Source organism: Schistocerca nitens, chromosome 1 (genome assembly GCF_023898315.1).
Source record: "Schistocerca nitens isolate TAMUIC-IGC-003100 chromosome 1, iqSchNite1.1, whole genome shotgun sequence".
In the NCBI taxonomy this organism is placed as follows: domain Eukaryota; kingdom Metazoa; phylum Arthropoda; class Insecta; order Orthoptera; family Acrididae; genus Schistocerca; species Schistocerca nitens.
Genome location: NC_064614.1, coordinates 1,272,156,820 through 1,272,183,719, shown reverse-complemented (window position 1 = coordinate 1,272,183,719; position 26,900 = coordinate 1,272,156,820).

Sequence of the window (26,900 nt, the reverse complement as noted above, 5' to 3'; positions counted from 1 at the left end):
TAAGGATGTAGAGGCTTATCTCACTAGGGGTAAGATAGATACAGTGTACAGGAAAATTAAAGAGACCTTTGGAGAAAAGAGAGCCACTTGTATGAATATCAAGAGCTCAGATGGAAACCCAGTTCTAAGCAAAGAGAGGAAAGCAGAAAGGTGGAAGGAGTATATAGAGGGTCTATACAAGGGCTATGTACTTGAGGACAATATTATGGAAATGGAAGAGGATGTATATGAAGATGAAATGGGAAATACGATACTGCATGAAGAGTTTGACGGATCACTGAAAGACCTGACTCGAACCAAGGCCCCAGGAGTAGATAACATTCCATTAGAACTAGTGACGGCCTTGGGAGAGACAGTCCTGACAAAACTCTACCATCTGGTGAGCAAGATGTGTGAGACAGGCGAAATACCCTCAGACTTCAAGAAGAATATAACAATTCCAATCCCAAAGAAAGCAGGTGTTGACAGATGTGAAAATTACCAAAGTATCAGTTTAATAAGTTACAGCTGCAAAATACTAACGCGAATTATTTACAGACGAATGGAGAAACTGGTAGAAGCCGACCTCGGGGAAGATCAGATTGGATTCCATAGAAATATTGGAACACGTGAGGCAATACTGACCTTACGACTTATCTTAGAAGAAAGATTAAGGAAAGGCAAACCTACGTTTCTAGCATTTGTAGACTTAGAGAAAGCTTTTGACAAAGTTGACTGGAATATTCTCTTTCAAATTATAAAGGTGTCAGGGGTAAAATACAGGGAGTGAAAGGCTATTTACAATTTGTACAGAAACCAGATGGCAGTTATAAGAGTCGAGGGACATGAAAGGGAAGCAGTAGTTGGGAAGGGAGTGAGACAGGGTTGTAGCCTCTCCCCGATGTTATTCAATCTGTATATTGAGCAAGCAGTAAAGGAAACAAAAGAAAAATTTGGAGTAGGTATTAAAATCCAGGGAGAAAAAATAAAAACTTTGAGATTCGCTGATGACATTGTAATTCTATCAGAGACAGCAAAAGACTAGGAAGAGCAGTTGCATGGAATGGACAGTGTCTTGAAAGGAGGATATAAGATGAACATCAACAAAAGCAAAATGAAGATAATGGATTGTAGTTGAATTAAGTCGGGTGATGCTGAGGGAATTAGATTAGGAAATGAGACACTTAAAGTAGTAAATGAGTTTTGCTATTTGGGGAGCAAAATAACTCATGATGGTCGAAGTAGAGAGGATATAAAATGTAGATTGGCAATGGCAAGGAAAGCGTTTCTGAAGAAGAGAAACTTGTTAACAGGGAGTATAGATTTAAGTTTCAGGAAGTCATTTCTGAAAGTATTTGTATTGAGTGTAGCCATGTATGGAAGTGAAACATGGACGATTAATAGTTTGGACAAGAAGAGAATAGAAGCTTTCGAAATGTGGTGCTACAGAAGAATGTTGAAGATTAGGTGGGTAGATCACATAAGTAATGAGGAGGTATTGAATAGGATTGGGGAGAAGAGAAGTTTGTGGCACAACTTGACTAGAAGAAGGGATCGGTTGGTAGGGCATGTCCTGAGCCATCAAGGGATCACAAATTTAGCATTGGAGGGCAGCGTGGAGGGTAAAAATCGTTGAGGGAGACCAAGTGATGAATACACTAAGCAGATTCAGGAGGATGTAGGTTGCAGTAGGTACTGGGAGATGAAGGAGCTTGCACAGGATAGATTAGCATGGAGAGCTGCATCAAACCAGTCTCAGGACTGAAGACCACAACAACAATGGGTGACTTCACCACAACAGCAACAACATCCTTATCTACAAATACATTACCTATTAAAGTGCTAGAGCTGGCAGTTACTCTAGTTGGAGTGTCCACCAATGGTACTAAAATGTAATAGTACATTAAATCTTCAAAATCTGTCTTGTTTCTATTTTCTGTTAAAAGGTCCACATTGAAGTCACCCATAACAACGAGAGATTTAGTTTTCCTATATAGTTGGGCCAGAGGTGATTCAGTTTGTCTTAGAAATACATTTAGATTTCCAGCAGGTGCCCTGTAAACAGCCAGAACAATAACAGTTGCACTGTCTGCTGTTAACTCAATGCCACACACCTCAAAATGTTGTTCATCACATCTAGGGATTTATACACTATATTATTTTTTATAAATATTGCAACATAACAGATCTACAGTAATGAGTAGCTAAACTAAAGTTCTCAATCTGTATCATGTGGAGGAAACAATTAAGCATGTCTACCAGTGGATAGAGGCTAATAAATTAATGTAAAAAAAGCCAACAGTATTAGTTTCCACTTAAACAGAAAACTTAACAGTACCACACTAAAAGTTAATGACAAGCACATAGAATGTGTACCAACAACAAAATTTTTAGGCATGCATGTCGACTCTCAATCATCATCATTTCATCCCCATCAATGCAGAAGTCACTGAAGTGGTGTCAAATCGAATAACTTGCACCCGGCAAACAGTCTACTTGATGGGAGGTCCTAGTCACATGACTGCAGTACTTGGAAAACGAATAGCTTCAGCATGCTATGCACTTAGGATAATAAATTCAATGTGTAGTGGCTCGAGTACTAGAACTGCATTTTTTGCATATGACCACTCTATAAATAGTTATGGCATATCCTTCTGGGGAGCAAATGAGCAGAAGAGACAAACAATATCTAAGTTGCAAAAAACGGCTGTACAAATCATAACAAAAAGTAGCAATAGATCCCATCGGACAGAGTTATTCAAATCTTTGGGTATATTGACAGTTCTTTGTGAATATCATTTTTCATACAGTGATATACACAAAAAACACATTGACCAGTTTCTAATAAACAGTTCCATACATGCACATGAAACAAGACACAGGCAACACTTTCACCTCTATAGGAAAAACAAATCAAAAACTCAAAATAGCATGTTACACAATGGAATGAAATTGTACAAAAATCTTCCATTAGAAATCAAAGACATAAGCGAAATAGATATCTTCAGGAAACCGCTAAAAATATATCTCTTGGAAAAGTGTTTTTATACTGTCAAGGATTACTTGGAATGATATCAATATATAGTCATATGTAAAAATTATCAATTGTGTTATTAAGTGATTTAGCAATGTATCTGTATGTTACAATATTCATGAATTCCAATTGTGATAATTATAAATTTGTTTACCTATTGTATATACTCATTTGACAACATCCATACAATCCTGATTGTCTATGGATGGATAAATAAATAAATAAATAAAAACAAATTACTCTGCACAAATTGTCATTGATAAACTAGTAAATTCCTTTAAAGTTATTCATATCAATAAAGTTTTGCTCTTTTATGTTCAACTATGTTGTATATTCACATGCCATCAGTGCTGACATGGCATAATGTCGGTCAGATCACCATCATTCTACAATTCCTTGGATCAACCCTATTTCCTGTCCTTCTCACATCATGCATGAAATCAAGAAGGGCTTCACTGTTCCGCACACTAAATTCATCACCACCTTCCCTTCAGTTGTCTTAGGGACATCATATTGATGTTATTACATCTGATTAATAAGTTTCCATTTTCATTGAAATATTGGTGTGGTACCTAAATCTTCATCCAAGAAACATTTGCAAAATGTACAGATTGAATAGCTTTATGTAACCTAGATTATAAGTATTTGGACATCAGAGCATAGTAGGGTAGGGATGGGGATAATCAAGTACTGGCTCTAGGAGCAGACAGGGACCTGCCTGGTGTGAAGAGTGTTGGGTAGTAAGTAGTAAGGCACAGTCAGGAGGTAGACAGATAATTTGGGGGGGGGGGGGGGTGAGTGTTCAAAAAACAGAGAAGTAAAAAAAAGACGAGAAGGAAAATACATGGATGCATTGGTGGAAGAGAAGGGATAGGAGTGTAGGATTTATCTGCAGGGAGAGTTCCTACATTTTCAGTTCAGAAAAACTGGTGTTGGTAGTAAGAATCCAGATGGTACAGACTGTGAAGTAGTTACGGAAGTGAAGAATTTTGTGTCGGTTAGTGTGCTCAGCAACTGTGTGGACCAACAGTATGTAGGTCAGAGGCCATTCATTCGGACAGACAGCTTGTTAGTTGTCATGCCCATGTACAATGCAGCATAGTGGTTGCAGCTTAGCTTGTTGATCATATGATTGCTTTCACAGGTAGTCCTGCTTTAATTGGGACATGTGATGTTTGTACTGGACTGGAGTAGGTGGTCTCGGGATGATGTATGGCGCAGGTCTTGCAAGTAGGTCCAATACAGAGATATGAAACATGAGGGAAGTAAATGGGAGCAGGGGTGGAGTAGGCATGAAGGAAGATGCTATATAGATTTGTTTGCCATTGGAACAACACTGTGGGAGGGGTGGCAAGGATAGTGAATAGGATCCTCTTCATTTCAGGGCACAACGAGAGATAGTGAAAACCCTGATGGACAATGTGGTTCAGTAACTCCTGTCCTGTGTGGTACCAGTTTATGATGGGAATGCTCCTCTGTAGTTGGATGGTGGTACTTTGCGTGGTGATGGGTGACTGCAGAGATAAGGCATGGAACATCTATTTCAGTACAAGACTGTTTGGTCTGTGAAGGCCTCAGCGAGATGGTTGTTTCATTTTGGGAGGGACTGCTTGTCACTAAAGAAGCAAAAAGTCATAAGTGGTTAGGATGTTTGCAAGGGAATAGGTAAGAGCTGTCAAAATGGTAGAATTGCTGGTGGTTGGTAGGTTTGATATGGATGTAGCCATCTCGGAGATCAACATACAGGAAGGTGGCCTGTTGGGTTGAGGAGAACCAGGTGAAGCAAATGGGGAAGAATTTGTTGAGAGTCTGGGGGAATGTGAGGTAGGATGCCCTCACCCTGGATCCCAATTACAATAATATCATCAGTGAATCTGAACCAGGTCAAGGTTTTGGGATTCTGGGCGGTTAGGAAGGATTCCTCTAGACGGCCCATGAATAGCTTGGCATGGGATGGGTGCCATGCAGGTGTCCATTGCCCTACCTCAGATTTGTGTGTGGGTGATGCCTTCAAAGGTGAAGTAATTATGAGTTAGGATATAGTTGGTTATTGTGACCAGGAAGCAAGTTACAGGTTTGGCATCCTTTGGGCCTTAGGAAAGGAAGTGTTCAATAGCAGGAATACCATTGGCATTAGGGATGTTAGTATAAAGGGAGGTGGCATCAGTAGTGATAAAGCAGGCACTGTGTGGTTAAGGAACAGTAACTATGGAGAGTCAGTGGGGGAAATCGTCAGTGTCTTTTATGTAGGAGGGAAGGCTGCAGATGATAGGCAGATGGTGTTGGTCTACGAGAGCAGAGATTCTCTCAGTGTGGGTACAATACTGAAAACAATGGATGGTGGGGCATATAGCATGTAGAAGGTAGTAGTGCATGCAGTGGTAGGTGTGAGGGCAGATAGAGGCAGAGAGAGAGAGAGAGAGAGAGAGAGAGAGAGAGAGAGAGAGACTCAGTGGAGAGGTTCTGAGATCAGCCTAAGTATGTGAAGAGAGACACCGCAGCCCCCTCCTTAACCATATTACCCAGATTACATCTCCCATCATGCACAGTTATTCGAAGTTTGCCTCTGCAGCCAGACATAATGGTCATGTGTGTGTGTGTGAGTGAGAGAGATGATTGGGGGGGGGGGGGGGGTGTTGACTTCAGACGAAGGCCCTTTGGCTCAAGAGGTTACATGTTTAGCCTTATTTTTGTTATGCCTGTCTGGGACACAAAATCTCCAATATCTGGAGAGTAGAGTCTATCATTTTTGTAGTATTGTCATTATGATTATGCAAATACTTTATTATGAACCAAGACTGATCTAACTGTAGTTGCGCCTAGTTTCCCATCTCAGAATTAGCCCAAATGGGGAAGCTAATCCCGAGTAGCACTAATTGCTAATGAGTAGAAGAAAAATTACTAATTGCCTAACCTTTGACGAGCTAGCAATAAAGAATAGTGTCTTATTATAACTCAGGTGAGAGGTAGGAAAAGACATTGCGAAATGCTGCCTGTACGCCATGCTCCCACTCACCATTAATTTCCATTAATTTATCAGGAGTTTCTTGACACCCTGTTACCCATTGCACCTGAAACTTTCTGGGAATTTTTTTCCACATTTGAGTAATCACCCTGATGAACATTTATATGAATTTTACATATAGGAACATTTATAAGAATTTATAACAGATATACTGCCAGTGTCTCTAATGTTCTGTAACTTCAATCAGTTTTGATGGGATGTTTCCAGAAAGCATACAATTTAATCTTAGCAGTCATTAATAAATAATTTAGCAGAAATATTAATAACTTAACCCTCCATCCATGGGCAATGTTGACGGGTGCACTTAGCTCTCTCCAGACAATTTTACAGGGCCCATTATTATGGCGTCAGATCTGCTTTCTGCTCTGTCTGCACCTCACAAATCATGATCTTTCTGTCAGTTACTTTTCTGTTGCTCTGGAACATAATAGGCTGCTATTTTCCCATCAAATGTTTTTCTTTTACTCTGAAACATCATAGGCTGCTATTTTCACATGTAATATTTTTTTCTCTCTCTCTCTCTGAGACATTTTAGGTCACTGTTTTCCTATCTATAATATTGGGATTCATGTTTTTAATATTCTATAGTCTCATACATATACTTACACATATACCTTCTGGTGGAAGCAATTTTGTATTCATATTCCTGTGCTTTGCATAGAACCTTCCTTTAAGAAATGAACGACACAGAAAACTTACCAGTAAGTTTATTCAGTTTTTATAATACTAAATGGAATATTCCAATTTTTCTGATTATTTATGTTAAAGGTCAATTTAAAATCATCTCAATAATAAGATTTGGTCTTCTTGTTATATTCATATAATTCTATCTTTATAGCTACTCTAAAAACAAAGATGATGTAACTTACCAAACTAAAGCATTGGTATGTTGATAGATACACAAACAAACACACACACCAAATTTAAGCTTTCGCCACCCACGGTTGCTTCATCAGGAAAGAGGGAAGGAGAGGGAAAGACGAAAGGATGTGGGTTTTAAGGGAGAGGGTAAGGAGTCATTCCAATCCTGGGAGCGGAAAGACTTACCTTAGGGAAAAAAGGACAGGTATACACTCGCACACACACACATATCCACCCGCACATATACAGACACAAGTAGACATCTGTAAAGGCCAACTATTCTAATTATTGAAATAAAGACCCGCTATTTTCATAGATAAACAGGAAAATACACTTGTGGTTAGAGTGTTAAGATTCTGCTCACCTAGGGAGAGGGACAGTGTGGTACAACTTTTTATATTTTGTTAATTGTGATCATACTGTGTGACAGAGATAGTAGTTCATATCGCCTTCCTACACACATACAAAGTGCTTATAATTCTGAGACCTGATCACATCCTTTTCTGCCATGGTTCTGGGGATAAAAGAATTTGCGGTTTATTGTTAATCATGTTGTGAGACAGACAAAAAAGTAAATTGTTTATTGTATTATTACCTGGACGGAGATGTAATCGTACTAAACTGTCCATATTGTGGATGATACTAACATTATTAACAGTAGCACTAGACAAGGGAATAGGATTATTGCATTTCCTCAGAAATAAAACTCAAGGTAAAATCTTTATCTTGATGACTTATTATCTTCACACACATTCCTAGGTATATGCAGTTTGTGGATTGGAGGGATTACTGGACAGTGCGTCAACAACAAGATCTTGAACTTTGGACGAAGCCCTGTTTGGGAAAATTTTCATTTACCTTCTTAGAATACAATAAAATGTTTGCTGGCTATTAGCCAATGATAATGCTATGTCTTGGACAAGTTTTCTCCAATTTTCTTTCTTTTCTTTGTTACTGTGGCCTGCTTTGTCATGCATTCAGCAGTTTTTTTACCTTCTCTGACATACTGTCTGTCCACCAGTAGAAGCCCATTTTTTATAGTGTCTCCAGATGATTAGTTTGTTTAAGGTTTTGAATGTGCTTGTAACTCCATCATTAAAGTATATTATGACATCCATCACACCAATATGAAAGGCTGAAATGCCAAAAAATGCTGTTTTGGCAAGTGGTCCCAAATGCAACTACTGAGAGCTTTTTCTGGATTCTGCATTTTGCCTTGTAAACATTTCTGCAGGAATTTAGAATCTGAAAGACCTTCGAATTTTGGCTTTAGTTCTAGCACAACAGTTTCTAGCCGGGGTTGTGCATTTGTGTGTTTTCGTCCTTTTTCTTCACATCTGTTGTACTGGCACAATTAAGTATTAATCCTAACCTCACTTCACTGTGACGTAACAACTCCTACAGTTTTAATATCATTTCGAACAATCCACTTGTGCAGTTTACCATCAAATTTGTGACTGTAATTCAGTTTGTTAGTTTCTGACATTTTGTCATGCTTAATCATTGAAATACACATAAACCAATCACAACACAAGGTTTACAACATAAATGCATGCAAAAAGCACACGCAAACTGAAGTAAACTACTTGTATTGACAGAAGGGTCAATTGCAGTAAATCCCCGCTGTCAGTAGAATGTTGGCACTGTTTATCATCTCAGAGTAGCACTTGCAACATCTATCCTCAATTATTTGTTAGATATGTTCCAGTCTCTGTCTCCCTCTACAGTTTTTACCTTCTACAGCTCTCTCTAGCACCCAGAAGTTATTCCCTGATATATTAACATGTGTCCTATCATCCTGCCCCTTCTTGTTCCCAATGAGTCTTTTCTATACCACACAATTCTGAGCTGCAAACATACATTCTGAGATATTTCCTCCTCAAATTAAGGTCTATATGTGATATTAGCAGACCTCTTGTGGGCTCTTAGGCACTTAAAAAGCACTCACTGCATCTGCTTTAAAAAGGCATTTAAACACAAAAGTGATGAGGTTGCATATTGTACATGAAGCACATTTTGGAGAATCGGGAAGAATTACAGAATTTTATTAAATAAAACAGAAAATTTTCATTTTTTGAACCCTCATGATGTCCAGACCCTTTAATTTGTTAAGTGGGTAGTTTGCACGCGCGCCTCTTCCACAGTGGGTAATATACGCCAGCGCGCCCGTTCTCGGTGGTGCTGCGCACTGTTCTCACATTTTCCTTCGCATTTTTATTGTTGAATTTAAATTGATATTGGGTGGTAATGAATAAAATATATTGCAGAAGTTAACAAAACTGTATTTTCACAATATTACATATTGTTTTCAGTGTGAAACATTTTAAAACAAGGTGCTGCACACAAGGAAACTTCGCATTCTGCACACCAGTATGAAGTCTCTTTGCGAAGGCCTTTTCTCATACACACCACACACCTTGTTGGTCTTTTCTTCGTTGTGGGTCGCAGAAGGTCTGAAAAATGCCTGGCTGTAAGGTGTGTTGCTTTTGGTATTCGGGCTGGGCGTCCTACTGATGTCCCTTGATGTGGTGAAGATATGGTCAACTGTTCACCAAGACTAATCAGGAAGCTCATTCTACTTTGTTTGCCACCATGCTTCTTGTACAGAATGAATGTCTTGTAGCATGCAATGTCCAACAAGTGGCAGAAAATCTTCTGATAGTATTTTTTCAGCTTGCTTCTGGCCATCTGGTAGCTTTGTAACTGAGAATTGCACCTATCTACACCCCCCATATTCTTGTAGTAGTCAACGAAAACTTGTGGCTTTTGTGCGATTCCCTTCTTCAAGTTTACATTTACAAATGTATCGTCATGGAAGGTGCTGACCATAACAACGTCTCTTTTGTCTTTCCATTTCATTACCATCTACTTGCCTTTGTACCCTGTTATGTACTCCCCTTTCTTCAGTTTTTCCTTTTTTATGAAGTCAGGGAACCCCTTCCTGTCTTGCCGCATTGTGCCGACAACATCGGTGTTATTGCTGGTTAGTTTGTCCACCATATATGTACTGGTGTACCAGTTGTCAAGATAAATACAGTGGCCTTTCCCAGGTAGATCGTGTGCAAGCTCCCAACCAATTCAAGAGGTTATTTTTTCGTCTGGATAGTGGTTACCATAATTAGTGTCCTTTCCAGTGTAAACAATAAAGTCCGATACATACCCGGAACTGCTTTCACAGAGTTCGTACAATTTGATGTCAAATCTGCTATGCTTTGAAGGAATATATTGCTTCCATCCAAGCCTTCCTTTCCAGAGCAACAACGATTTGTCAACGGTGATGTTCCGATCTGGCATGTACATTGATCTGAATTTACACCACAGATGCTCCATAATGCGGTCAATTTTGAATAGTTTTCTGCTGATAGTGCCTAGTGGATCATATGAGGTATTGTCAGCAAAGTGGAGGAATTTCAATAGAAGATGAAACCGCTTTTCACTAATCAGTTTCTTGGAGAAAGGTGTGTCAACTGATTCACTCTTTGAAAAGTACATTTTGTAGTCTGGTTTGTGAAGAATTCCTTGAAGTACAAGCATTCCAATAAGCGTTTTTACCTCATCACATGTAGTATTCTGCCAACTGTGAACCCTGGAACATGCTGCTAAATTGGGATGAGAAGCTATGAACTGTTCTGCATATAAGTTCTTCTGTTCATCTATCATTGTGCACAAAGCATCATACACAAAACACATAAAACAACTCATCACATCATTTTGTTTTAGAGGCACTACTGTACCACTATTACCACTGAATAAATATTGAACACAAACTGAACTAGCACGCACAAATTCACTAGGTACCATCTGCTGCAGTAGTGTCTCGTCGTCAGATGGTTCTGAATCAAAGTCACTTTCACTAGCCTCAACATCTGTATCTTGAAAACTTTCAGAACTGTCACTGAAATTATCATCACTTTCTAAAAGCAGCTTCTCAATCTGCGAATATGATAAACGACTTCTTTTCGCTATTGCAAAAGATCACTCACTAACACTGCGGTAAACACAGACGAAAAAGGCGCACTTTTGTGGCTGCTTCACAGGACGCATTTTCTCGACGTGCGCTCAGGTGGACAATGTTATAACTAGCCTAGAACACGCTGTGTTGCATGACAAGAGCTGCCATCTAGTGGACAAAGCTCAACTAATACCACAGTGTCAACGGCAGGCTGATAACTCGTCATTCCCACTAGCTACTAGCCACAGAATGCAGTGGACGGATATATCTGTCAAACCCACTGTGCAATAGCAGAACATGGACAGATATATCCATCATGCCCACTTCAAAGGTTAAAACTACCGTATTTACTCGATTCTAAGCCGCACTTTTTTTCCGGTTTTTGTAATCCAAAAAACCGCCTGCGGCTTAGAATCGAGTGCAAAGTAAGCGGAAGTTCTGAAAAATGTTGATAGGTGCTGCCACAACTAACTTCTGCCGTCGAAAATATGTAGCGCTACACAGGCTTGCTTTAAAAAAAGAGAGAGAGAGAGAGAGAGAGAGAGAAGAAGAAGAAGAAGAAGAAGAGCTTTTTTCTCCGCCCCAAGTTTCGACCACTGCATTTTCATACATTATCCAATGAAGTAAATACAAATTCCGTGCCGGCCGCGGTGGTCTAGCGGTTCTGGCGCTGCAGTCTGGAACCGCGGGACTGCTACGGTCGCAGGTTCGAATCCTGCCTCGGGCATGGGTGTGTGTGATGTCCTTAGGTTAGTTAGGTTTAAGTAGTTCTAAGTTCTAGGGGACTGATGACCATAGATGTTAAGTCCCATAGTGCTCAGAGCCATTTGAACCATTTGAACCTTTGCAGAACCTGAAACCCCTAGATGGCACATCTCCAGATGGCAGATTGGGGAATGCTCCCAGAAATGGATGGTAGGAGGGAATACCTCTAACGGACCAACAGGCAAATCAGTGTCTGGCCTAAAATGAGTCACATTTTAAGGATGGCCTTGAGAACTGTGGAAGACAACAGAACACCTCTGCAATTTGCTTTCCCTGCATTTCCCTCCATTTCATATGCTAAATATGAGTTCCTCTTATGGTAAATCAATGTCCCAATGTAGTCTCCTGCTTTGAACTAGGTGTGTGTGTGTGTGTGTGTGTGTGTGTGTGTGTGTGTGTGTGTGTGCGCGCGCGCGCGCGCGCGCGCACATTTTTTGTGGGTTGGGGCAGGATGGGGTGACAATTTGAAAGTAGAAGGCGTAATATTGGAACATAATTTGGTACTTTCCTGGAGTGTCAAACACTGCTACAACCAAAACTAACATAACTTAAAAGAGAGATAGGAATGAATAATTTGAAGATCTCTGCCCAGACTCTTTGCCTTTACAAATGTCTGCTTGTGTCTGTGTATGTGCGGATGGATATGTGTATGTATGCGAGTGTATACCTTTCCTTTTTTCCCCCTAAGGTAAGTCTTTCCGCTCCTGGAATTGGAATGACTCCTTGCCCTCTCCTTTAAACCCACATCCTTTCATCTTTCCCTCTTTCCTGATGAAGCAACCGTTGGTTGCGAAAGCTTGAATTTTGTGTGTATGCTTGTGTTTGTTTGTGTGTCTTATCAACCTGCCAGCACTTTCGTTTGGTAAGTCACATCTTATTTGTTTTTAGATATATTTTTCCCACGTGGAATGTTTCCCTCTATATATATATATATATATATATATATATATATATATATATATATATATATATATATATATATATATACTTTCATTTGGTAAGTCACATCATCTTTGTTTATATATATATATATATATATATATATATATATATATATATATATATATAAACAAAGATGATGTGACTTACCAAATGAAAGTGCTGGCAGCTCAACAGACACACAAACGAACACAGACATACACACAAAATTCAAGCTTTCGCAACAAACTGTTGCCTCATCAGGAAAGAGGGAAGGAGAGGGAAAGACGAAAGGATGTGGGTTTTAAGGGAGAGGGTAAGGAGTCATTCCAATCCCGGGAGCGGAAAGACTTACCTTAGGGGGAAAAAAGGACGGGTATACACTCGCACACACACACATATCCATCCACACATATACAGACACAAGCAGACATATTTAAAGATAAAGAGTTTGTGCAGAGATGTCAGTTGAGGCAGACAAGCATAGGGTAATAACAACAGCAGAATATTGTATAACAGAAATAGGATTTATTATGAATAGGAAGGTAGGACAGAGAGTGAGTTACTGTGAACATTCATGTTTCATCATGAGGCAAAATCTTCTTTCTTCATTCTTCAAGTAATTTCGGGTAAAAGGAGTAAAATACAAGCAGTGTCGATATTGAAAAAGTATTGTCTTGTAATTATTGGTTAAGAGTTGTATGGTCCTGAGGGGACTGGTTAAGAGTTGTATGGTCCTGAGGGGACCATTGTTGTGTGAAAGAGTGGAAACGTTGTTTAACTTTGTGTGGAGGACACATGGTGTTGACTATACAGCCATTTTTAAATAGTACATAAAACTCTTTACAATTCTGGAGATACTGAGTTGTATGTTCTCTAACAAATTCAGGAGACATTCAGTTGTATGTCCTCTAGGAAATGAGTCTCTCAGTGTTAAACAGCAGTTGGCCCTGTTTCAGAGGACATCTTTCCAGTATGCATTGTGCACAACGATGATTTTCTGGTGCTCTTGTGTACTGACATAACTAATAATCACATTTTCAGATGTATCAGTTATTCTGTTTTCTTTTCCATTAATTCAGTAACATTCACAAGAAATATGTATCTTTTCCACTGAATTATTAAATTCATTTTTATATTTATTGCACATTGCAACTCCCAGTTTCCATGTCTCTGAACTTGTACTCATGTTTGTTCATGTGGAAAACACTCATTTGTGGTAGGTGCCTTCATCATACATGTACATAATATTTACATGTAACTAGTAGCTTTATATGCCTCAGTCACCACCCCATATCTTCCATTTCATGTCCTTTGTTGGTGTACTTGTGTGTAGCTGGAAGCATGTTTGTGTTGTACGAGTCATTGTTTGTGAATGTTCATCTTCTTTCTTCATGCTCAGAGATTATCTTTCTTGGTTTTTTCATGTTATTTGAGGGACTGGTATTTTAATTCTGTAATGTGTAAAAAGTGTGAGGTGTGTGATAAAGCTGCATTGTGTTGTTTTGCCAGTGTCCATTTGAATTTTTTGAAGTGTGTTAATTGGATAGTATTAATCCTGTATATCAGGGATGTCTTTCTTCATGTAAGTTTTTCTTTCTCAATTTTTCAGGTCATTTGAGGGATTAAAACTTACAGTGAGTGCTGTATGAAATGATTGCCTTTGAGTCTATGTGGCTAGGTTGTAGAGTGCATCTATGGTTGATTCCACATCAGTTCCTGTGAGTGTGTTTGTTTTATAGAGAAGCTGACATGTTTCTTAATGAGACAATTTCTTCCTTCTTCATTCCTCATGGAATATTAGGGGTAATCAGTTTGTGTGCAGTGTCGTTGTTGAAAAAATTTTGTACTGTAATTATCTGTAGAAACTTGTATGAGTCTGAGTGGGTGATATGTGGTATAGGTTATTCTGCCATTTTTAATCTGTACATAGAGCTTTTGATGATTTTTTAGATATTTAGTTGTATTCTCTATGGCTTAGTACTTTCTGAGCAGTTAACAGCACGTAAATCTGTTGCAGACATCATTTTGATATATGATGTCAACTACAACAGTTTTAGGTGCACATGTGTAATGACATGATTGGAATTCACATTTTATGATTTATTACATGAATGCATGGTGTTTTTTTTCTTTCAGACATGTCCAAAAGAACAGACACCACATATTTATATAATTGATATGCCTAGGTGGGCAATGGATCCAACTTCTTCAGTGCAAATGCACAAATATGTTCCATCTCCTTGGGACTATCAGAGTAGCAATCAAGGAGTCAAAGGATGGGGACTGGAGATAGGTGATGCTTATTGGGAATGTGAATTAGCTGTGAAGCATGCTAAGATAGTATGTGCTGTTGCAATAACCCTGTATCCCTGGTGGCACAGTGGTTAATGCACCTGCCTAGTATGCAGGAGGTCCAGGTTCGAATCCCAGTCCAGTACACATTTTCACTCATTGCCGCTGAATCCATGTACTGTTCTTTTGCAGCTGAAAGCAGTGATCTTCAATTTACATGTTATGATTTATTTGTTATTTTGTTTCTTTTTCATTAAAACAGTAATCAATGCTAGAAATATGTATCTTTTGTATTAATTCTACTTCAATAAATCAGAGTCTGGTAATTTATACCATCCACCAACACAGCAATTGTGTGTTATGTAAATCATGAGATATTTATTGCAAGTTTTCTTGCATTTTTGTTATGTATTACATTTATCACAAACTGGAACTCCCAGTTTCCATGATTCTGAAGCTGTACCCACATTTGTCATGTGGAAAACACTTATTAGTGGTTGGTATCATCACCTAATATGAATCAACTTTAACAGGTAGCTAATGGATTTGTAGCTCTTAGGGCCATCCCATATCCTAGATTTAATGTCTTTTGTTAATATGCTTGTGTGTAGTTGTCCTTCTTGATGTCAGACCCTAAATACGCCATGCCAATACCAATGGCATGTGAATATACAACATCGTTGAATATATATGAAACTTTTTTGATATGAATAACTGTATGGGACTCCATTAATTCATAAATGATATTTTAGGCAGAGTAATATTTGTTTAATTTTAAGCTATCAGCTGTGCTGAATCCATTAGGAGACGTGTAATTACGTAATTGACTATTATGTAACAGTAAATTTTCCGTAGGTTGTCATTACACCATCACTTGAAACTTGGGTCTCACTGGCATACTGGTTAATTCCCATATAGCACAGTCAAAGAATGTCCATGGTACATTTCACAAATCCTTCAAACAAAACATTGTTCTTATACTCACTAGCTTTTTCACTGGCAACAATACGGTCTTTGTGGGCCAGTCATTAAGCTGCATTTATGAGCAATCAGCTGTCAATTGAATCAGCTCATACACAATAACTGTATACCCTTCTTCATAAACTGAATTCATATGCTCATTTTAGCATTGACAAAACCAACAACATTTTCTCTTTATGTTTGTTGTTCCACACATTTAGATAAACCTCTCTCATAACAGTTCCATAAAAATAATTTAACAGTACCACCATGAATCCTGAGGAATTCTGTTCAATGAGCTGATGTGTGGAGCAAGTAGCTAAATCTTAGTCAATGGAAAATATATTAAGCAACACACCAAGACCAATATTGAGAAACTCAGTATGTGGCTCTGAAGAAAGATCAAACTAAAGACTGCAGACCAGATCACACCAAACCCTATGACAAATCCCACCTGCACTAAGCTTGGAGCAGCTTTAAACACAAGCTAGACCACCTTCTAAACCAATAATTATCATCATTCAAATGTGAGAGTCGCTTGATGAATTCATTAATCTGCATCGTATTTTTGGATTTTCATAACGCTTTTGACACAATTTCTCACACACAACTTCTAATCAAATTTGGTGCCTACAGAGTATCATATCAGTTATGTAACTGGATTCATGCTTTCCTGTCAGAAACGTCAAGTTAATGGTAATTGATGGAAAGTCATCAAGTAAACTAGAAGTAATGTCTGTCTTTCCCTGAAGAAATGTTATATGCCCTCTGGTATTTCTGATCTACATAAAATATTTAGGAGATGATCTGAAAAGACCTCTTACATTGTTTGCAGATTATGTTGTCACTTAATGCCTTGTAAAGTCATCAGATGATCAAAACGTACTGCAAAATGATTTAGACAAGATATCTGCATGGTGCTAGAAGAGGCACCTGACTCTAAACTGTGAAACGTGTGAATTCACACATATGAGTATTAAAAGGAATCTGATAAACTTTGGTTACATGATAAATCACACAAATGTAAAGGCTGTCAATTCAACGAAATACTTAAGGATTACTATTACCTGTAGCTTAGCTATTATCTGATCACACAGATAATGCTGTGGGGAAAGCAAACAAATACTTCTTCTATTTGTCCCAGTCAGTATGTGGTAAGCGCTGATGAGACCAAACTGCTTAGGTCATTGATCCCTAGGCTTACACACTACTTAATATAACTTAAACTAATTTACACTAAGGACAACAGACACCCATGCCTGAGGGAGGACTCGAAACTCTGATGGGAGTAGCCGCGCGAACTGTGGCAAGGCACGTCAGACTGCGTGGCTATCTGGCGGGGCCCAAAGTCTTTGATTTATTGGCAGAACATTTAGAATATGCAACAGTTCTACTACAGAAACTTCTTATACTACAATTGTCCTCCTTCTCTGGAATACTGGTGTGTGGTGTGGGTTCTGCGTCTTATAGGTCTGACAGAGGACGTGTAAAATGTTCAAAGAAGGGCAGCACATTTTGTATTATCACAAAATAGGGGATAGTGTGCCATGGGAAATGATATGTGAATTAGAGTGGCAATCATTAAAACAAAGGCCTTTTCAATTGTGGCAGGATCTTCTCATGAAATTTCAATCACTAACCTTCTTCTCAGAGTGTGAATGTATTTTGTTGCTGCCCACGTACATAGGTAGAAATGATCATCACAATAAAATAAGAGAAATCAGAGCTCATACAGAAAGACATAAGTGTTCATGTTATGTGTGTGTTGTTTGGGAGTGGAACACTAGAGAAATAGCTTGAAGGTGGTTTGATGAAACCTGAATTGCAGACTAACCATGTATGAAGATGTAGATGTAGGAAATGGTGATCTTAAGACTGGCAGATGGAAATCATTCAATCTACGTAGATATAAAACTTTCACTTACACAATTTTGCTTCATTTGTATGCAGACCTTGTTATGAAGGAAAATGACATTGAGTATTCTGACAACGTGACCAATTAAAATTCAAGAATCATTCACGAGCTCCTACGTATTTCACAGGATAATACTTATCTACTATGGACAACAACAGATAAAAATTCCTATTGACACTGTGTTCCTAATATTATGCACACTAATTCCACCAAGAATAATATTTCCATAAATCTTGTTGAGGACAAAGTCCTAATAAATACACTCCTGGAAATAGAAAAAAGAACACATTGACACCGGTCTGTCAGACCCACCATACTTGCTCCGGACACTGCGAGAGGGCTGTACAAGCAATGATCACATGCACGGCACAGCGGACACACCAGGAACCGCGGTGTTGGCCGTCGAATGGCGCTAGCTGCGCAGCATTTGTGCACCGCCGCCGTCAGTGTCAGCCAGTTTGCCGTGGCATACGGAGCTCCATTGCAGTCTTTAACACTGGTAGCATGCCGCGACAGCGTGGACGTGAACCGTATGTGCAGTTGACGGACTTTGAGCGAGGGCGTATAGTGGGCATGCGGGAGGCCGGGTGGACGTACCGCCGAATTGCTCAACACGTGGGGCGTGAGGTCTCCACAGTACATCGATGTTGTCGCCACTGGTCGGCGGAAGGTGCACGTGCCCGTCGACCTGGGACCGGACCGCAGCGACGCACGGATGCACGCCAAGACCGTAGGATCCTACGCAGTGCCGTAGGGGACCGCACCGCCACTTCCCAGCAAATTAGGGACACTGTTGCTCCTGGGGTATCGGCGAGGACCATTCGCAACCGTCTCCATTAAGCTGGGCTACGGTCCTGCACACCGTTAGGCCGTCATCCGCTCACGCCCCAACATCATGCAGCCCGCCTCCAGTGGTGTCGCGACAGGCGTGAATGGAGGGACGAATGGAGACGTGTCGTCTTCAGCGATGAGAGTCGCTTCTGCCTTGGTGCCAATGCTGGTCGTATGCGTGTTTGGCGCCGTGCAGGTGAGCGCCACAATCAGGACTGCATACGACCGAGGCACACAGGGCCAACACCCGGCATCATGGTGTGGGGAGCGATCTCCTACACTGGCCGTACACCACTGGTGATCGTCGAGGGGACACTGAATAGTGCACGGTACATCCAAACCGTCATCGAACCCATCGTTCTACCATTCCTAGACCGGCAAGGGAACTTGCTGTTCCAACAGGACAATGCACATCCGCATGTATCCCGTGCCACCCAACGTGCTCTAGAAGGTGTAAGTCAACTACCCTGGCCAGCAAGATCTCCGGATCTGTCCCCCATTGAGCATGTTTGGGACTGGATGAAGCGTCGTCTCACGCGGTCTGCACGTCCAGCACGAATGCTGGTCCAACTGAGGCGCCAGGTGGAAATGGCATGGCAAGCCGTTCCACAGGACTACATCCAGCATCTCTACGATCGTCTCCATGGGAGAATAGCAGCCTGCATTGCTGCGAAAGGTGGATATACACTGTACTAGTGCCGACATTGTGCATGCTCTGTTGCCTGTGTCTATGTGCCTGTGGTTCTGTCAGTGTGATCATGTGATGTATTTGACCCCAGGAATGTGTCAATAAAGTTTCCCCTTCCTGGGACAATGAATTCACGGTGTTCTTATTTCAATTTCCAGGAGTGTATCCACCAGGATTTGGGAGCCTTAGAAATACGAAAGATCCTGTATGCAAAAGCTGCCACATTTTATTACTTTTATTCAAGAGGTGGATAGTTTCTTAATGATACTTCCTTGTTCACTTGATATCTTATTATTTTTATCACTGTCTTGTCATAATTGTGCTTTCTTCTGAGCGCTTTGTCTTTCAAACTGGTCAAAGGTTTCCGAACCTCTTCTTCTCACAAATCTCAGTCATTGGGAACCTGTGGAATCTCATCCACATATTCATTCATTCTTTGCCCTCCTGCCAAACATTAGCTCTGCTGTAGTGAAGTGTGTTGACAAATGAGGCAAGTGGTTCTCTATCCCATCAAACAATTTTATATAGTCAATCCCCAGTGTCTGTTGATAGTGACAATACGTCTTTATGAACTGTTAGGTTCTTGAAAAATCCTCTTAATTTCTTTATCTAGTGCTTTACACTGAGACCATGGGATAAGATAAAAACAGTTTTACAAGGCTTTGTGTGGAAATTCATCAAGGTGACATGTATTACCTTTGTATTATTCCAGGTTTTTCTTGAAATACCTCCCCATACTGATTCAAGAGGTTTAACTATTGGTAACTTTGCTTGCCAGTGAGACTTTCTGGCTCTTCTGCTTTCTGTTATACTTGTGCAGCTTGAAATCACACTGCCAAATTCTCCTGTGTCTAGAACAATTGTTAGTGAGGCATCCTGAATACTGGCCCAAATCACAGATTGTGGTAACAATGGTTATTCCTGTTTGCATTGATTCACTTGCTCCATCATATTGGTACCTTTAATACATTGAAAGAATTTTGTAGCTCTGTCACACCCCCTATCTTACTTCATGTCTAACTCTCTGGGGCGCAATGTGGTTGTTTCCAGGTGTTGTTCAGTTGTATGGCTGCTGCTGTCTTCAATGATTTTGGTAATCACTGGTGATTGTGATCCCCAGTTATAATGTGATAGTGTTTTCAGTTGTTGTTACTCTAATACATAGTATTATTAGTCCCATAGCCAGAATTGTATCTTTTTTTTCAACACCTGCATTTTTTACTGTAATGATTCCCACAACCATCTCCTTTGCTGTGTTCCTGATAACTGTTCAGGTGGGTATTCTGCTGAGGACACCAGCATATGGTTCATGCAGTTGTCCTCTACTACAACCATTCCCTGTACTAGGACTCTGTGAGTAATAACCTCTGGGTCCTGATTGTGACTTAATGTCTCCTTCAGTTACATTGATAGAACGCAATACAGACATAAATTCATTCCAAGTGGATTCCGACACAGTGATATGTTTCTCTCCATTTTCAACAGGCAGTGTTGCCTTTAAGATTGTTGAAACATCTGTATGAGAAATGGATTCATTCCAGTAACATGCCTTACTAAGGTGGTTTTTGAAACACCAGAGCAATCTCCCATTTTGACCAGAAATACATTTTCAATATTCTCATACACTGAGGTGTCAAGTCATGGTATACCTCCCAATATTGTGTTGGACACACTTTTGCCTGGCCTAGTGCACCAACTCAACATGGCGTGGGCTTAACAAGTCACAGGAAGTGCACTGTAGAAATACTGAGCCATTACTGCCTCTATAGCCATCCATAGATGAGGAAGTGTTGCCAAAGCATGATTTTGTGCACAAACTAACCTCTCAGTCACATTCCATAAATTCTGATGTGACTCATATTGGACACTTAGTGTGGCCAAATCATTCACCCAACTTATCCAGAATGTTCTTCAAACTAATTGTTAACAATTGTGACCTAGTGACTATATTATGGGTTCCTTAACTAATTTCTCACGCTCTTTTGAATTTGCTTTCCATTATCACATTCTAAACAGGGAACTAGCAGAGATTTAACTATAGATTGAATCTCCCCCATGTTGGCATCACAGAGAAGTATTTTAGACATCAATATTGGAAAAGTATTTTTCAAGGGTGTTATACAATTGACTAGAAAAACTAAGTTTTTATTTAAATGACAAGCGATGCTCAGAAAAGACTGTTAAATACTGTAAATATGTATGAGTTACAAGTTAACAGATATATTTTTACTATGAACTGCCTTTATATCATTGACCCTGTGCATGTGATCAGTCACTTCCTTCACAGCTGACCATATGGTTTTAATTTTATCCTGTGAACTAGCTATTCTGATTCTGTAGCACATACTCTTTGCTTTCCTAATAACATTTTTAGACACTTTACATTAGTGTTTGTAATGTGCTACTGTAGCTTGACTGTGACTACTTCTAACATTTTGATTTAATTCCCATTTTGATCTATGTGATATCCTTATTATAATTACTATTTGACAGTCATTTTCTGAGCATTGCTTATGATTTAAATGAAAACTTAGTTTCTACAGTGAATGATATAACTCTCTTGAAAAATACTTTTCCAATATTCATGTCTGAAATACTTCTCCATGATACTGACAAGAGGGAAAGTAAATCAATAATGAAATCACTGTAGACTAAGAATTCTCATGGATATAATGGATTGCCTAGCAGAATATTAAGGTACTGTACTGCACATGTTAGCCTGTACTTAGCCATATTTGTAAGTTTTCCTTTATTAATGGACAGTTTACTGAATGATCAAAGTATTCAGAGTAAAGCCACTTTATATAAAGAGAAAAAGGAATAATGTAAACAATTTTAGACCTATTTCTATGCCATCAGTGTTTGCTAAAGTTATTGAGAAGGTTGTGTATGTAAAGCTAATCAGTCATTTTTCTTTTTTCACATAATGTGGTGTCAAATGTACACGTCAATTTAAGAAGTGGTTTAACAATTGAGATGCTATAATCTCTTTCCTCGGTGAGGTACTTGATATGAGTGACTCTAAAATATTTCTGTTTGCTGATGACAGTAGCTTTGTAGTAGAAGATATTGTGTGCTACATTGGCTCTGTTTTGAATAGCATAGATCATGACATAAGCTCAAGGCTTGTAAAAACCAAATTAACACTAAATCACAGTAAGGCACAGTTTTTACAGTTTCTAATACACAATTCGACAAAACCCAATGTTTCAATTTCACAAAATGGGCATGTGATTAGAGAAATTGAACAGTTCAAATTTCTAGATATTCACATAGATGGAAATGGAAATGAGCGTTTGGCATCATTGGCTGGAAGGTTCTTTGCAGGTCAGGTCTCGCCACCTTGGTGCAGGTCTTATTACATTTGATGCCACATTGGGCGACCGGCAAGCCAGATAGGGATGAAATGATGATTAAGACAGCACAACACCCAGTCCCTGAGCGGAGAAAATCCCCAACCCAGCTGGGAATCGAACCCGGGCCCATAGGATGGCAGTCCATCATGCTGACCACTCAGCTATCGGGGGCGGACATTCAGATAGATAGTAAACTGTCATGGAATTCCCCCAAGTCAGGATCTTGCTCAAAGACTTAATGCTGCCATTTTCACTATTTTAACCATATCTGGGGTAAGTGATAGTTCGAGATGGAAAGTAGTCTACTTTGCTTATTTTCGGTTGCTTGTGATGTATGGTATTATATTTTGGGTTAACTCTTCCCATTCTTGAAGAATACTTTTGGCTGTTCATTAGTCTGGGTATTCTGACATTAGCGTCTCAATATATACGCTCTTTACTGTCATTTCTTGTTAACAATATCAGTTTTTTTCCTGAGAAATAGCAGGTTCCTCTCGGTTAATACTAGGCAGAAATTCAATCTGTATTTTGATCACAGTTCCTTTACTCTTGTGCAGAAAGGTGTGCAATATACTGCTGCATCCATTTATGATAACCTACAACAAGAATTCAAAAATCTTAGCAGTAATCCACACTCTTTCAAATTGAAACTGAAGAGTTTCCTCATCAGTCACCCTCTGTTCTGTCTAGGAAATCCTTGAAACATTACGCTGATTCCTCTGTTATATTGTTGATTTCTTATACATAAACATAACTTGACATTTTTGGGTTCATAAAAATTTTATTTTATCTGTTTGTACTTTTATGTTGTAATTTCATGTACTGACACATTCAATGACTTTGCATATATGCTCCTCAATTTGGTCTTACAGACAAGATGTGTAAAATAAAAAATAAGAAAAATCACATGAGTACAAATGTTAAATCTACCAATGCATCGTCCTTTTAAACCATGTGTATGTGATACTGCTCCCATATGTTCACATTACTATCCCACATCTTTTGATAATTTGGTGTATGTTTTGCATGAATCATTTATTTCAGGTGCCCATAGGGCCCTGTCATCATGCATATATTAAGTTACGTAACTTTTCTTTTGCACCTTGGTCCATGGCCATGGCAATGTATATGTACAGCCACAAATGAGTACCACAGAATATACCATCTTAAAAGTATCTATGCTTAAGGATTTTAATTTCCATCATTATTACTGTGTATAGCATTGTCACCGGCAGCATACCATGTGCAGACAGTGAAATATTTTGAACAGGCTGATAAACATTTAGATTGTTATAGTCTCAGCTAGGGCTCAAGATATATGTCATTATGTTTTCATGCAATTCATATTAGCATTTCTGCACTGCACCCTGGACATCTATTAACCCTTTGTTCAGGGCTTTGACTTTTTCAACTATTTTATTTCTCCACTGAGAAGAATCAGATCCTATTTCTTCCTTGATCTCGAGTAATTCCTTCTTTAGCCAACTGCTGGCAGGGTCAACGGATTACTAACAGAAGTCCCCATTCACATGTTCACAGATTTTATGATCTGATCTCCCTCAGAATTTGCCCAAGTGTCTATGTATACTGTGTCTTGCTGCCTGTACACAGTAAACAGTTCTTGTACCATTTTTTCTTACTCTAATGACAAATTAATCACTTGGTATGAAAGATTGTCTACAGTGTAACCTTAGGATACCTACCTATCATGGGTCTCATTCACTTCTGTTGGTAGCTTTTCCATAGATCTCCATAGAGCTTTTTGCAATTCAGTTATCTCACTTTCTACTCCCTTCAATCTGGCTTCCTGTTTCTCTGTTAATTCAGTAAGTTCAGTGCTCACTGGTGGCCAGATCTTGCCTAGTGAGCATATCCTCCTGTCTAATAGTCATTTCTTTTTGCTTTGTGGCTAATGCTGTAACAAGAGTGGTCATCTGTGTTTGTTTTGCAGCTCAAGTTCTCAACTGCTCCAGAATTTTGGTAAAGGCATCTTATGTTCATGGTTTCGATACCTCTGGTTCCACAACATCCTCAACTGAATGGACATTAACTAAGTCCACCAACTCCTTCTCATATTGAGCACACAACACACAAACAAATTTGGACAAGAACCTAATGTCTTCTATCAGACTGCACACAGTCTATCACGAATACATATACACATGAAATATAATCAGACAAACAAAGAAAATTATAGTGATAAACACTGCACCAGCCAGACAGGGTCAGAACTATGTTCAGGAAAACATGTAAATGTAAAATTCAGCAAATTCATGACTATATTCAAACTAAAATTTTACGAGACATTTCCTAAAATTGTAATTTCTGTTGGATAATCTACCAGAAAAACTGGGTAACAAAGTTACCAGAATATTTCGAACACTCAAATATCTCATCTCTAGCAAAGACAATGAGTGTGTCCCAGCCTTCTTACAGTTTTTTATCAAATACAAAAAAAAACCTATAGGAAACTGCTGCAGGATGCAAAAAGGATTCAAAAGGATAAGGCTACACAAATTTTCAACAATAAAAGCAAAGAAACAAGGAATATAGTAAAACAAGAAACTGGTAGCACCAAGCCAAACCCGACAAATATGAAAATTAAAAATAAAGGTGATTTAATAGATAATCCTAAGGATAACTCTCTTGACTATTACTTTAGTAACATAGCTACCAAACTGCAAGTAAAGCTACCAAAAATACAATATACAGCTGCAAATAGCTACGTACTTTACATAAAGCTGCTGCTACTAACCATGTGAGAGTTAATCATTGGGATTGTGTATAAATTTAAGAGTAAAATATCCTTAGCTCCAGTTGAGATTCGAGTGTGTCTACTAAGAGACTATATTAGCAACATAAAAGCATCTCTAACAGATGTTATAAATGAATCATTCACTTCCAGTTGCTTCCCTGATTACCTAATACAATTAGAAGTTCTTCCCATCCACAAAAAAAATGGTAAACAAAATATAGAGAATTACAACCCAAATTCAATACTGTCTCCATTTTCAAAAATGATAGAAACTATTATGGAAAACAGACTTATGGATTATTTAAATAAATATCAACTTCTGTGGAAAGAACAGTTTGGTTTCACATCTGGAAAGGGAACAGAAGCTACTACAGGAAAATTTACAAAAATAGTTTTAGGAGCTCTAGATAAAGGATAAAATGTAACAGTTATTTACCCACACCTCAACAAAGCATTTGACATAGTTCGTCATGAAATACTTGTAGGTAAATCTGAAATACTGGGAAAGGGGGGGGGGGGGTCATAAACAAATAGTTTATGTCTTATCTAGCAAACAGTGCACAGTGGGTACAGATCTCCCAAATATTAGATGGCTGTAATTATATGTTATTGGGATAATTTACATAGGAAGCACAACAGGCATGTGCTGACACATAAAAGACATAACTGCTCACTATTTTATAAGTTACTGACAACATTGTTGGTTCAAGAAACTATTCACGGACCTGATGGATGGCAATGTCACAAAACACCTGTAACAGGGATGACCACTTAATCATAGTATAGGGGCTGTTGCAACTGCTGAAATACACTGTGAACAATCTGTGGCTCAGGTGACCACAGTGCTCACTGTCACATCCTGTTACACGAGTGGGCACTAGAACATGACAGAAGCCTGTCACTCATGTGACAACTGAAACCACAGCATGACTCATCACACAAATAATCTCCTTTTACACTGCACACTCCACTGCTTGGATGACCACTGAAATTACAACATACCCCATCACACAAGTGTCCAATAAAATCACTAAGCCATCACAGCACACTTAATGGAGGAGTATGTTCTGCCTCGTGTCTGTGAGAGTATACATAATATGCAGGTCAGTCCAGTGAAGCAGCAGAAGCAGGGACACATCTGAGACCTCTGCTCACTAATCCTGCTGGATCCCCTTAAATTGGGCACAATGTGGTGATATAACCTAGACACCAAACTTATGTTCTATGTTGTTGGGGGTCATGTATTAAGTTCTTATGTAGACTGGCTACAAAACCTAACCCCCCTCCCAAAAGGAGGGTGTAGTTGTGGGTCAGGTGAATTAGGCTGGTAAGTGCCCAGAGTGGGATTGGACCAAAGATTGTGCTGACTGGAGAGGTGGTGTTGAGGTCATCTGAGGTGAGTGCATAGAGGTGGGATCAAATGGGAAGTTGTATGTCACCTTTATATGTTCCAGCGACAGTGTCTAAGTGCTCCCATTTATAGAAACTTCCTGGGTATAATGACTTCGACTAACAATCTTGTGAGGTCCAGAGAATGGACATTGGAGACCAGGCCTAGCAGTTGCT